This window comes from Spinacia oleracea, chromosome 6 (genome assembly GCF_020520425.1).
Source record: "Spinacia oleracea cultivar Varoflay chromosome 6, BTI_SOV_V1, whole genome shotgun sequence".
Classification (NCBI taxonomy): domain Eukaryota; kingdom Viridiplantae; phylum Streptophyta; class Magnoliopsida; order Caryophyllales; family Amaranthaceae; genus Spinacia; species Spinacia oleracea.
The window spans coordinates 103,177,033-103,189,037 of NC_079492.1; positions in this window are offsets into that span (position 1 = coordinate 103,177,033).

The window sequence follows — 12,005 nt, forward strand, 5'->3', positions numbered from 1 at the left end:
ATCAGTAAACAAACAACACCTTATAGTAGACATCAACCACCCAGTCACTTGGCACGTTGAATCCCTATTCGGTGCTGAACACAAGTCAATGATAGACGTAGTCTTCACACCACCTTTATTCCAATGGACCGGTTTCAGCATATCCTCTCTCACCGAAAGCAACTCACAAACCCGAGTAATCAAGGACCTACCCTGGTCAGTAGGGCGGGTACTCAACGCACGCCCCTCAATAGGGATCCCCATTATCGCCACGACGTCGTACAACATGATCGTCATCTCTCCAAATGGAAGGTGAAAAGTGTTTGTATCTGGTTGCCACCTCTCCACGAAAGCAGATATCAAAGGAGCATCGATGTGGGGAGCCATGATCATAGGCAAATGATTTAATGGAGTATCCAGAACTTTCTCTTTGGCTTCGTGGTTCATGCGACGAAACCAACTCGTAATCTTCTTACTAACAACAAATATGCACTGGCAATGTAGCTTACCTCTATCTAGAGTGCCATCCCATAGGCACGCAGCAACGTGAGCCGGGTAGCTAGGAATAAGGCTAACAACTCTAGGACCTCCCCCCATCGGGCCCGTACATATCCAATCGTCTCTAGCCCTGGACGTGCGCTCTCTACCGCTACGCCCGGTGGTCGCCGTACTGCCCTCAGAGCTACGAATAAATAGACCATCACGTCTCTGAATGGTAACTGGAGCGTGGCGGGGGGGAACTATAGAAGTGTCCCTCTCCTCGACGCGTATATGCCTCTCCTCGACGCCGGTTCTCCCCTGGACGTGCATATCCCTCTCCTCGCGCACATCATCCAGATCATGCTCCTCAAAACCCTCATCCTCATCCACATACTCATCCTCCTCATCCTCCTCCTCCTCCTCGTACCCACCCTCATCCTCGTACTGGGTCGTGTGGTCAGCCATCGACTGACGTGACGAACAACCCATCGGACGAGGTGGCGAATAACCCAACGAACGATGTGGAGAGTAAAGCATCTGCGTTGGTGGTGAAGTGCCTCCTAAAGCCGTATCCACACCTGTAGTCATGTTCTCCTCCACATCATCCAATCCTAAGCCATCTCTCTCCCTTCTAATTGAAGCATTTATACAACGACTTCGGGTATGCCTAGCTCCAGAACCGTCAACGACATTATCAACATCATAGCTAAGTGAACTCTGAACAATTTTCTATTATTATCAAATGTGAAACGTATTAGCTAGTTTCTCAATTCTGGGATGCACAAGGGATAAATTAAAAAAAAATCTTAAACTAACCTCTTGCATTAGCGAATCAGGCGGAAGCTGGGACGGCGGGCCCATTGGAGCTCCCTTGCCAATTCTCTATTATTTACCATGCGTGAAATTTGTTAGCTAGTTTCGCATTTAAATTTTAATCTCATTTCAATAACATAATTGATTTACATTTTTATAAAAATTTTGGTGACCTAATTGTTTTACATTTAAATTTTAATCTCATTTCAATACGTCCTTAATTAAATCATGTCGTTAATTATATCTATAAATATGTCGTTACATAAGTCGTTAAATATGGCATTAAATATGTCGTTAATTACATTAAATCATTAATTATATTATAACGTTACCTATATTATGCCACAAATCTTGTTAGTTAAGTCCTTCAATAAATTATTTCGTTAGTACACAATAACAAAATACAACTCCATAGTTATAATAATATTAAACTAACGTCAATAATAACAATAATAATAATTAAAAATATTTGTAAGTTTACTATTTTTTTAGCCTAATTTTTAATAACAATAGTAATAATATATTTAAGAATACAACTATAAACCTATTTATAATATATATAAATATATTCATAATCAGTTAATTAAATTATGACGTTGATTAAAGCGTTAGATATGTCGTTAATTATATTATGTCGTGAATTAAAATATGCCGTTAATTAGGCCACATATTTTGTTAAATACGTTGTTCAATAAATTATGTCGTTCATTATCTCGCTCATTCCAATTAAAATTCATAGTTGTAATGTTATTAATTTAATATTATTAATTTAACGTAAATACCATCAATAATAATAATTGTTCTTATAATAACAATAAGAACAAATTAAATAATAATAATAACAAATTCTATTAACAATAACAAATTAAATAACAAATTAAATTTGTAATAACAAATTAAATAATAATAATAATTTGTACTCACAATAACAAGTCCAACAAAATAATTTGTAAACTCATTCTAACATGTTCTAATAGTAAACTATTTCTAATTTGTAAACTAATTCTAATTCTAACATTTTAATTACAAAAAATTTTAAAAAAATAAATAAATTCAAAAACCATAACTGCCGCCTAGAAATGGCGAGAGAAACCAGGGTGTTGCCGCCCAAGAAAAGTGGTGGCTTCCATGGTTCTTCCGCCTTAGATCTACGGCAGAACCATGGCGCCTGTACTAAGGTTTCAATCGCCATTCCTGGGCGACACATCTCAAAAATTAAAAAAAAAAAATCGAAACTTACCAAACGCAACCGTGTAGGAGGCGGAGCTTTGGCCGGCGACCCCCTTTCCGAACTCTTCGGTGGCATCCTACAACCAATTCGTGCCCAAGCAAGTCAACGAACCATCGGAGCAGGGTCGTGTCTCAAATCAATTGGCGTCGACTTTGGTGGTTGTGCAGGGTCGTCGCAGGGGATGCGCTAGGAGTTTGGTGGTGGGAGCACTATCCGACCGTGGTTGGGTCGAGCTGGAGCAGGGTCGGCGGCTCTTGGTGGTGGAGTAGGGTCGTCGGATCAGGGGCCTTGGTTTTTTGGAGCAGGGGTCGTGCGCGAGGGGCTAGGGCTGGGCGGCGGTTGGGCGGCGAGCAGTGAGGTGTGAGGTGTGTGCGGTGGAAGGAGTAGGGGTGGGGCGGTGGTGGAGCAGGGGTGGGGCGGTGAAAACAGGGGAAAGGTTGAGGTGAGAGCAGGGGAAGGTGAGAGGGAAGGTCTCCCAATTTTTATAAGGGTAGTTTAGTACTTTTAACAATAAAATGAGGGCGTTTTTAGCGGATTAGGACGTCGTTTAAAAACCCCCTAATACAATCCTATATCAAAGAATCAAACGGTCCACAAGTATCTATACTAATATATTAAAAGGAGTTTTGACAAACGTCTATGTGCCACGTATTCCCCTCTTTCCTTGCACTAGCATTACGCCACGTCATCATCTACCTTCATCGTCGCGACAACTCAGCATCTAACAACATTGTGCCCTGCCAATTTTTACAACCAAAAAAGTTATGTTTTGAGGGTTCGAACACCAACTCTCTGTCGTATAGATGTATACCTTTTACCAACTCAGCCAGCTTGAAATTTTGGTTTATTCTCTTTTTTTAATATCTATGACTGTTAGGTGGAATTATAATAAATAAAAGCAAATGGGAGTCGATTAACTCCACTGCTCACCCACCCGTCTTCTTCCTTCAATGCTTCTCCAGGATTTTTTTTGCTTAGATTTCTCAATCCTCATCTTCATGATAATTGATTACCCTTAATTAAGGGCAACATTAATTATGAGTAATCAATACATCAGGAAGATGAAGATTCATCTTTGTGGTTTGATTTTCGGCTTTGGAGCGCCGAATTTGGGTAGTTTTGAATTCATCTTCTTGATTAATTGATGATCTTTAATTGAGGGAAACATTAATTAAGAGTACTCAATTAATCAGGATGAAGAAAATACGTTTTTTTGGGTTGCTTTCAGGCTATGTTGTTTCGAATTGGGCTAGGTAATTGAGCAGACGCTGATCTTGCCTCACCCACACAATTCTGTGATTCCAGTTATGGTATGTATCTTAACTCTTTCACAATCAATTGTAATCAAGTCATGAATTCAATTCTATCATTTGAACCAAATCAATTTCTCAATTGATTGCCTAAATCTGTAACTGAAATTGTGTAATTGAGCTCCCCTCAGAGGTTTCCAATATATATATTCCTATATTTTTTATGAATTCATCAGCCCCAAATTTGCTACCCCTTTGAGAAAGGTCTATGAGAAATAATTAGGTAAACTGAAGAATCTAAACTATTTCAATGATTTAATCCCTCTGTTTGTATATCTATTCATGGCATTAGGCTCTTCAGTTACAAAGTATCATTTGTTTTGTTTTGGGTATTGCTTGATGCAGGCTTGAGTAAGACAGGGGCAGCAGTCAACTGGTGAGTATCATATTGTCCTGCAACAAAAACTCCGGTTAGTTGTTCAGTTTAGAGTGTTTTCTTAAGGCCTCCATATATTGTATAGATTATTCAGAAATCCTTAAAGTTATTGAATATGCCTGCCCATTTGATTATGTTGCTTGATTATATTCTGCTACACTATACTTATCCTGCAAAATGAAGTTAGTACGAACCTGGGGAGGGGATAACAATATATAGATTTGGTACATGTGATCTACACGAAATCGTGCATTCATGCATCCGCATTGAACGTATACTAGAGTAACATTGCTGAACTTGAATATTAACATAAAGAAGAGACCTGGTGTCTGCAAGCATGTTTGGTATATAGTACCAGGAACAAGGCAAGTATAGAGTAGAACGATATAGTGTCAGATATGTTCTGTCTTGAGTACCAGGATTCTGCTGGCATGTTCCAAAATTTAGTCTCTGTCGAGGATGCGGTTGTTAGGTTATGATACATATGATATTACATAAATCATGCGGAAACAACCATTAACCCAGGATTACATATTATTTACACATAATCCTATAGCATAATTTAGATGCATACTCTTTGTTGCGTGCCCTCCCTAGCTGCGCCCGAACCGAACAAGAACAAGTCTTTAGGACTCCAAGTGTCGTCCCTCCGTAGATAGTCCATAGTACGTCCGGATCCGCCTTAAGATTGACCAACTAGGATCGCCCTCAAGGTACTAGAATTTTCGGCACTTTTGAGCAAGATGTGTGGCTGAATTTTTCTCTCAAAAACTCACTTTGAATACTTTGAAACTCGTTATAATTTGTGAACCCAGGCCACATATTTATAGGGGTATGGAAAGGGAATTGGAATCCTATTCAGATACAAATTAATTAAACCTAGAATCCTACAAGAACTCTAATTAATTAATTTATCAAATAGAATTAGGAATTTAATCATTAACCGAACTCTGCATGATTTAGGAATCGTGCATGGACACAAACACTTACGCACACACACACGGCAGCCACGATGGGCCGCCCATGCGCGTGCGTGCGAGCAGCAGCCCACGCAGCGAGGCCTACGCGAGCTACAAGCCCACGTAGCTCCTGCGCGCGCTGTGCGCGCTGCCACGGCCTGCTGGGCCTGGCGTGGCCTTGGCTGTTCGTGTGGCGCGCTTGGCTTGCTGGGCGATGGCCTGGCTTCGTGCTGGGCCCTCGTCCGACAGGCCTCGTCCGATGCTTATTCGTACGATACGCTTCCGATTAAATTTCCGATTCCGGAATTCATTTCCGATACGAACAATATTTAATATTTCCGATTCCGGAATTAATTTCCGTTTCGAACAAATATTTAATATTCCCGTTTCCGGAATTATTTTCCGATTCCGATAATATTTCCGATTCTGACAATATTTCCGTTTCCGGCAATATTTCCGATTCTGGCAATATTTCCATTTCCGATAATATTTTCCGATACGTACCATGTTTCCGTTTCCGGCAACATCTACGACTTGGATAATATTTATATTTCCGATACGATCCATATTTCCGTTTCCGGTAATATCATCGTTTCCGGAGTATTCATTTCTTGCCTGTGACGATCTCAGCTCCCACTGAAACCAAGATCCGTCGATTCCGAATATTCATAGATGGAGTATTTAATGCCATTAAATACTTGATCCGTTTACGTACTATTTGTGTGACCCTACGGGTTCAGTCAAGAGTAAGCTGTGGATTAATATCATTAATTCCACTTGAACTGAAGCGGCCTCTAGCTAGGCATTCAGCTCACTTGATCTCACTGAATTATTAACTTGTTAATTAATACTGAACCGCATTTATTAGACTTAACATAGAATGCATACTTGGACCAAGGGCATTATTTCCTTCAGTCTCCCACTTGTCCTTAGGGACAAGTGTGCATTTCCTAATTCCTTTGTCGCTCGATGCTTGCTCTTGAACATAAGGTAAGAGTTGTCATCCTTATTATGTCCAGAGGTGTTCCTCGGTTTCAGAGTTCAACTGATCAAATAAACAGATAATCATAGCCTATGATTCATCCGAGCACGGCCATGCATTTCACAGTTTCTAGCTCTCCGAGTGGCCTTGTACAACTTTTAAGCATCTCATCCCGATTTATGGGAGGACAATCCCAATCTTGCGATCTTGAGATTAGACTTCGTTTGATAGGTGATTACCTGAGCGTTGCCTTTATAGCCTCCTTTTACGGTGCGACGGTTGGTCAACGTCAAAGCAACCAGTTCTCAAACAAGTAATCTCAAATCACTCAGGTATTGAGGATTTAGTGTCTAATAATTTATTGAAATTTACTTATGACAGATTTTCATCTCTTACAGTAAAGTTTCATAGGTCTTGTCCGATACTAGTCTTCCCAAAGTAAGTATCTATGCAAATGATTATGACATTGCCATGTCCACATAGTTCAAGAATCAGAACTACTAGTCATCTTGCATTCTAATCGTCTAACGTTTTCTATGCGTCCAATTTTATAGAAAACTCCGACTAGGGACCATTTTCAACCTTTGACATTCAAGTTCACTTGATAGACATTTCTTAGTCACAGGACTGGTCCTGACAGTCTATCTTGAATATATCGTCAAATTGAAGGGACTCATCATTTAATACTAAACCAAGATTAAATGGAATATGAAAACACATTTCATATATGATAAATGTTCAACCCCAATGTTTTATAACCATGGGCCTCAAACCCATCTTTAAAACAGTTCATGGAATTCAAAGCTATGCTTGATTTCCAGTGCTACAATGTGAGTGTTGTTTCTCACTTGTTGCATAGGTTTAGTTATCATGCTTTGCCAATCTTAATATCCTTTTCATCGAATGTTCATCGAGATATGATGATAAGATCTTTTCGAGTTTGTTTATTATGTGATCTAGTCTTTCTTACTTCGATGGTGGTTTTACTCATTTTGCAATGAAGAACCATCAAGTTAGCAGACGTTTTTCTTGCTTCAAGAGTGGTTCTACGCATTTTTCAATGAAGAACCATCAAGCCAGCAGATAGGTGATCTACCCAAGTTCAGTGAAGAACTTTAAACAACCCTGTTTTATTGCTTCTTAGGCAATAATTACTTTTACTTCAACTGTATAGGTTGCCAGTGATGCTTTGTTTGGATTTACCTATCCAAGCAGTTCATAGATATGTGGAAGACTCTCCGACTATATCTTAGAACATAGAAATTATTATTTTAATTTCCCACGCAACAACTCATGGTCTCCAATCCATGTTGCCATTTCAAAACACGATGCTCTATAGCTCGTCCTTATCAATGGTTAACTCCAAAGGGTCTTGCTTGATCCTTTGCCAGTGTTTATGCGTGTAGCATCAATATTTAGCATATCTTTATTTCCTTGAATCAAGAACTATTCCTATGTACCATTTCAAGTACCATAAGTATTCTTGATCTCAATCTAGTTGATCTTCACTTAGATCAATAGAGATTGGTATATGTTCGTCATGCCTAAAGTCATACGATACGTTTTTGGCGATCCTCATATTATATCATACATGATAAATTCTTTTGCAGAATATTTCCCAATTGAATTCTATTCATGTAACTTTAGCTTATCTAGTTTCAGTAGATACTAAATTCAGCTAAATTCTTTGACATAAAATATAGGTGAAGAATCTCATTAGATTCTTTGATGTTAACTTAGTAAATGCTTATACATAGTTCAAACATTCTTTACTTAGATTTATTCACATGGGTCGAATATCTCCAATGTAGTCTTTCGTGTTTGATTTAGTAAATGCCATTACTTAATCTAAAACATTAATATAAGATCTTTGTAAATAGATCTTAATACCCAGTATGTACTAAGTTTCGCCATGGTCCATCATTGATGAATTATTTCAAATCTAAGTCATTAGCATTTGAATGTTATTTCACAATAGAGAGATATGTGTGTAATACACATAGGACCAATTAAGTTTTAAGTACTCCCACTAAACTTCTTATATATCTATAAGAATCATGTATATTTTATGAAACTAAAATGCTTATTAGCTTCACTTAAAATACAGTTCCAATTCCCAATTGCTTGCTTAAATCTGTACTTAGATTTTATAAGCTAGCTTTCCTTTTCAAGCATTTATTTGGATCCACAAATCCTATGACATACCATGTACATAGTTTATTCCAACATTTGATTGAGGAATACGTTTTGTCATCCAATTGCTATATGTACCAATATGCAATCATTGCTTGAATTATAGACTTAAGCATTACGATTATGCATGAGGTTTCAACACAATCCATGTCATGAATTTGCTTGTAACCTTTAGCAACTAATCTAGCTTTGCGTGTGAACACAATTTCATGTTTGATGGTTTTTATCCTTAAAACAAACTTGCAACCAATAGGTGTGAAACTATTCTTGCAAATCAACAAAATTTCAATTTTGTCATCAAAACATTGAGTATGTTTTATGGCCTCTAACCATTTAAAACATTTGAGTCTATATATGGCCTCTAACCATTTTAGGGAATCTGGGTTTCGTCATAGCTTTCTTACAAGTCACAAACTCATTAATCTACATGATAATAGTTTGACTGCAAGTTGTAGGTTTCTTCACTATCTAATAGAAGAATCTCATAGTTTCATTGACCAGGACTCTATGTTTCTTTACTATCTAATAGAAGAATCTCATAGTTCCAGTGACTTGAACTCTATGCCTACTTGGGTATAGAACATCAAACAATAGAATATCAATAGCCACTTGAAAGTCCTTTGAATATTCTGTTCTCCTTGAAGCACTTGTAAAGTCTTCTAAGAGATGTCTATTCTTTAAAGCCACTTCTAAAGTCCTTAAAGAATAAGTTCGGATTTTCTGAAGCACTTCGAAAAGCCTCCGGAATGTCCGTTTATGTTTGTTGTTCGCCTCGAAGACTTTCGAGGTCTATTTTCTCCCACTTTTCATTTTGGAAACGAATCTCCAAAAGGACATTATTTCGAGCAAACAAACATTATGTTCTCAAAAATTCGTGGTAGAAACAATACCCTTGTGTCTCATTTGAATAAATCACAATGAAACATATATCTAGACTTGGGCCTTAGTTTGTTGAATAACAAACACTAAGCTCCCACTGAGTTTAGCAACTCTTTAGATATATATAATTGAAAAGATATCCTGAAATTACTTTTCAATAGCTTTGACGAATTTGGTTTAGTTTGGTGGTAGTTGAGCATTTTGTTTTAGAAATTATAGGAAAAGTTTTTATGATTCATCATTAATCGAATCAAGTACCAATTGACTTCGATTATTCCAACTAAGATATGCCATATCTTATGGAGCTAGATTGTGAAATTACAACACACAATCATTGATGATCATATTTGGTCTCAAGTAATCATCAACATGATCTAACCTAGATCTTTATGATTTCTTGCCAAGTGGATTTTATACTTCTGAATCTTTGAACTAGCCAAACAGATTCAACTTATATCACATTTGAGTAAATAAACCTATATTCACTCAAATCCATGTGAAATAATAAAGTCATAAAACCTTTCTTTAGCTTTGAACTCTATCGTCTAGGCGTTCTAACAATAGTTCATTTTCTTTGTTACTTTCAACAAGTAAGACTAGCTTGTCTTAAGTTGATCTAGAAATCAACCAACTTTCAAAACGTCCATCAAAATAGAGCTTATGAATGTTAACTTGTTGATATGGTCTAAGCAACAATGCCAAAGATTAGTGGAACTCAAATCAAGGGGTTGATTTGAACCTAGTAAAGTTCTTTAAAGAGTTGTTTGTTTTAATCAAGCATATTGACTCAACCTGTAATTGACCATTTCATTCAAATAAACAAACAAACTGTTTTTGTTTTTCTTGAATGTGAGTCTTTCTGTGTTTGAAGCAGAAATTTAGGTATGCTGATTATGGAACAAAATAGCCATTAAGTTCCAGCCTTTGAAAGGACTTAAAACAAACTTAGATGACCCTACAATTAATGTAGCATTGTCATGCTTCATTTCCCACTTGTAGGTCATTAGTGTATCCTAGCTTCCATTGTTTGAGTTTATTACCGAAGTAAGAACCTCAAGCGGTATATGATACCAAGGAAGTTTGATTGCTAGGTCACTTCTCTTTAAACATAAACTTATAGGTAGAAACGGAATCGTAAATTCCTTTCATTTGTTCCTTGTTTTCCTATTTCTTGTACCCTTTCTTATAGTCTTAAGAATTGAATTCTTTAGTGTTGACTTTTATACTTTGTTAGACATGTCCAATGTCACCCCAACAAGGTTCTTAACATTTAATTTATGTTGAATATTAAGTTTCAACTAGATGATCTTACCAGAAGCTTCTAAAGTTCTCTAAGCATCGATCTATTCGAATGTCTAGGGACTAGACTCATTCGAGAATTAAATGGACAAAGATATTAGGTTGTTAACCATTGGTAAAGCTGAGCGTTTAAGCTCAATGCTTTATGATCTCAAAACTACAGTGTATTTTGATTTCACAAACACCAATTGGTTTGCCATTCGATTTTGATATTCGAAAACAACCATAAAAGTCGATATAAGAAACGTACATTTTAAATTGCTCACTTTCTCTCTTTTCCGTGAATCGTTCTTGGATTCACTACCAATCGAGGAAATTTACTGTTATCTTTCTAAAAGGATTTATTGCAGTGCAAGATATTTAATTATAAACAATAATTAAAACATACATTGAAGCATGCAAAGTCTAAACATTTATCATGAATAATAGCTTGAAATTAAAGCAACCATGCAATTCAAACAAGTTATTAGCATTTTATTCGATTAGGTGTTCCGGCAGGTGTGAATAAAATGATTCCAAGATCCTAAAATCATTGAAGAACTAAGCACAGTTTGTCGACTTAATTCTAAAACATCTTAGGTAAGCAAAAGCCTTTTGCTAATAGTCTAGAAACTATTCTTGGTTGATAGGTACGTCTAAGAACTTATTAGGTAAACCTATCGATTTTGCCACGACATAAAAGGACTCCTTACTTATATCGTTGAGTTTCACCAAAACTAACATGTACTCACAATTATTTGTGTACCTTGCCCCTTTAGGACCAATAAGTAACACCTCGCTGAGCGAAAACTATTACTAGATTGATGTAAAGGATATCCAAGCAAGTGTATATTTTGGCATGGCACCTTTTAACTCAATTTTTAAGTTTGGAACTTAAGGCTCTTACTATGTTGGTTAGATTTTAAGTGAACTAAAATCCTTAATCATGCAACATAATCAAGCTTTTGATCTCATGCATTTTAAGACATATTTAAAAGCAATAAATAACTTAAAACATGCATAAGATAAATGTGATCTAGTATGGCCCGACTTCATCTTGAAGCTTTGACTTCAAAGTCCGTCTTGAAAATCTCCGTGGGAGGCACCATTTTCTTCAAATAGGATAAGCTATAACTAATTACAACTATTTGATGGTTCGCAGACCATATTTGAATTGAAAAATAACTTTGGTACTTTAGACCAATTACATTCAAATTAATGGTACGCAGACCATATTTTCTATCCTATTAGGGCCATACTAGTCACTTCATAACCTGCAAAACAGTACATATACAATATATACCATTCACCCATTCATTATCATGAATGGCCCACATAGCTGGTTAGTAAAACACATTATGCATCACGTAAATATTTGCAGCAATTAATCAAGGGCACCAATAATCTACCAATTATTCAGTCCTTATTAATTCTAATCAAGTTGTTTTAACCTTAAGGATTTGTAGACCTAATCAAGAGTTTATGACTAAAAAGCGCTCCCACTTAAACCAATAAATTCATATGC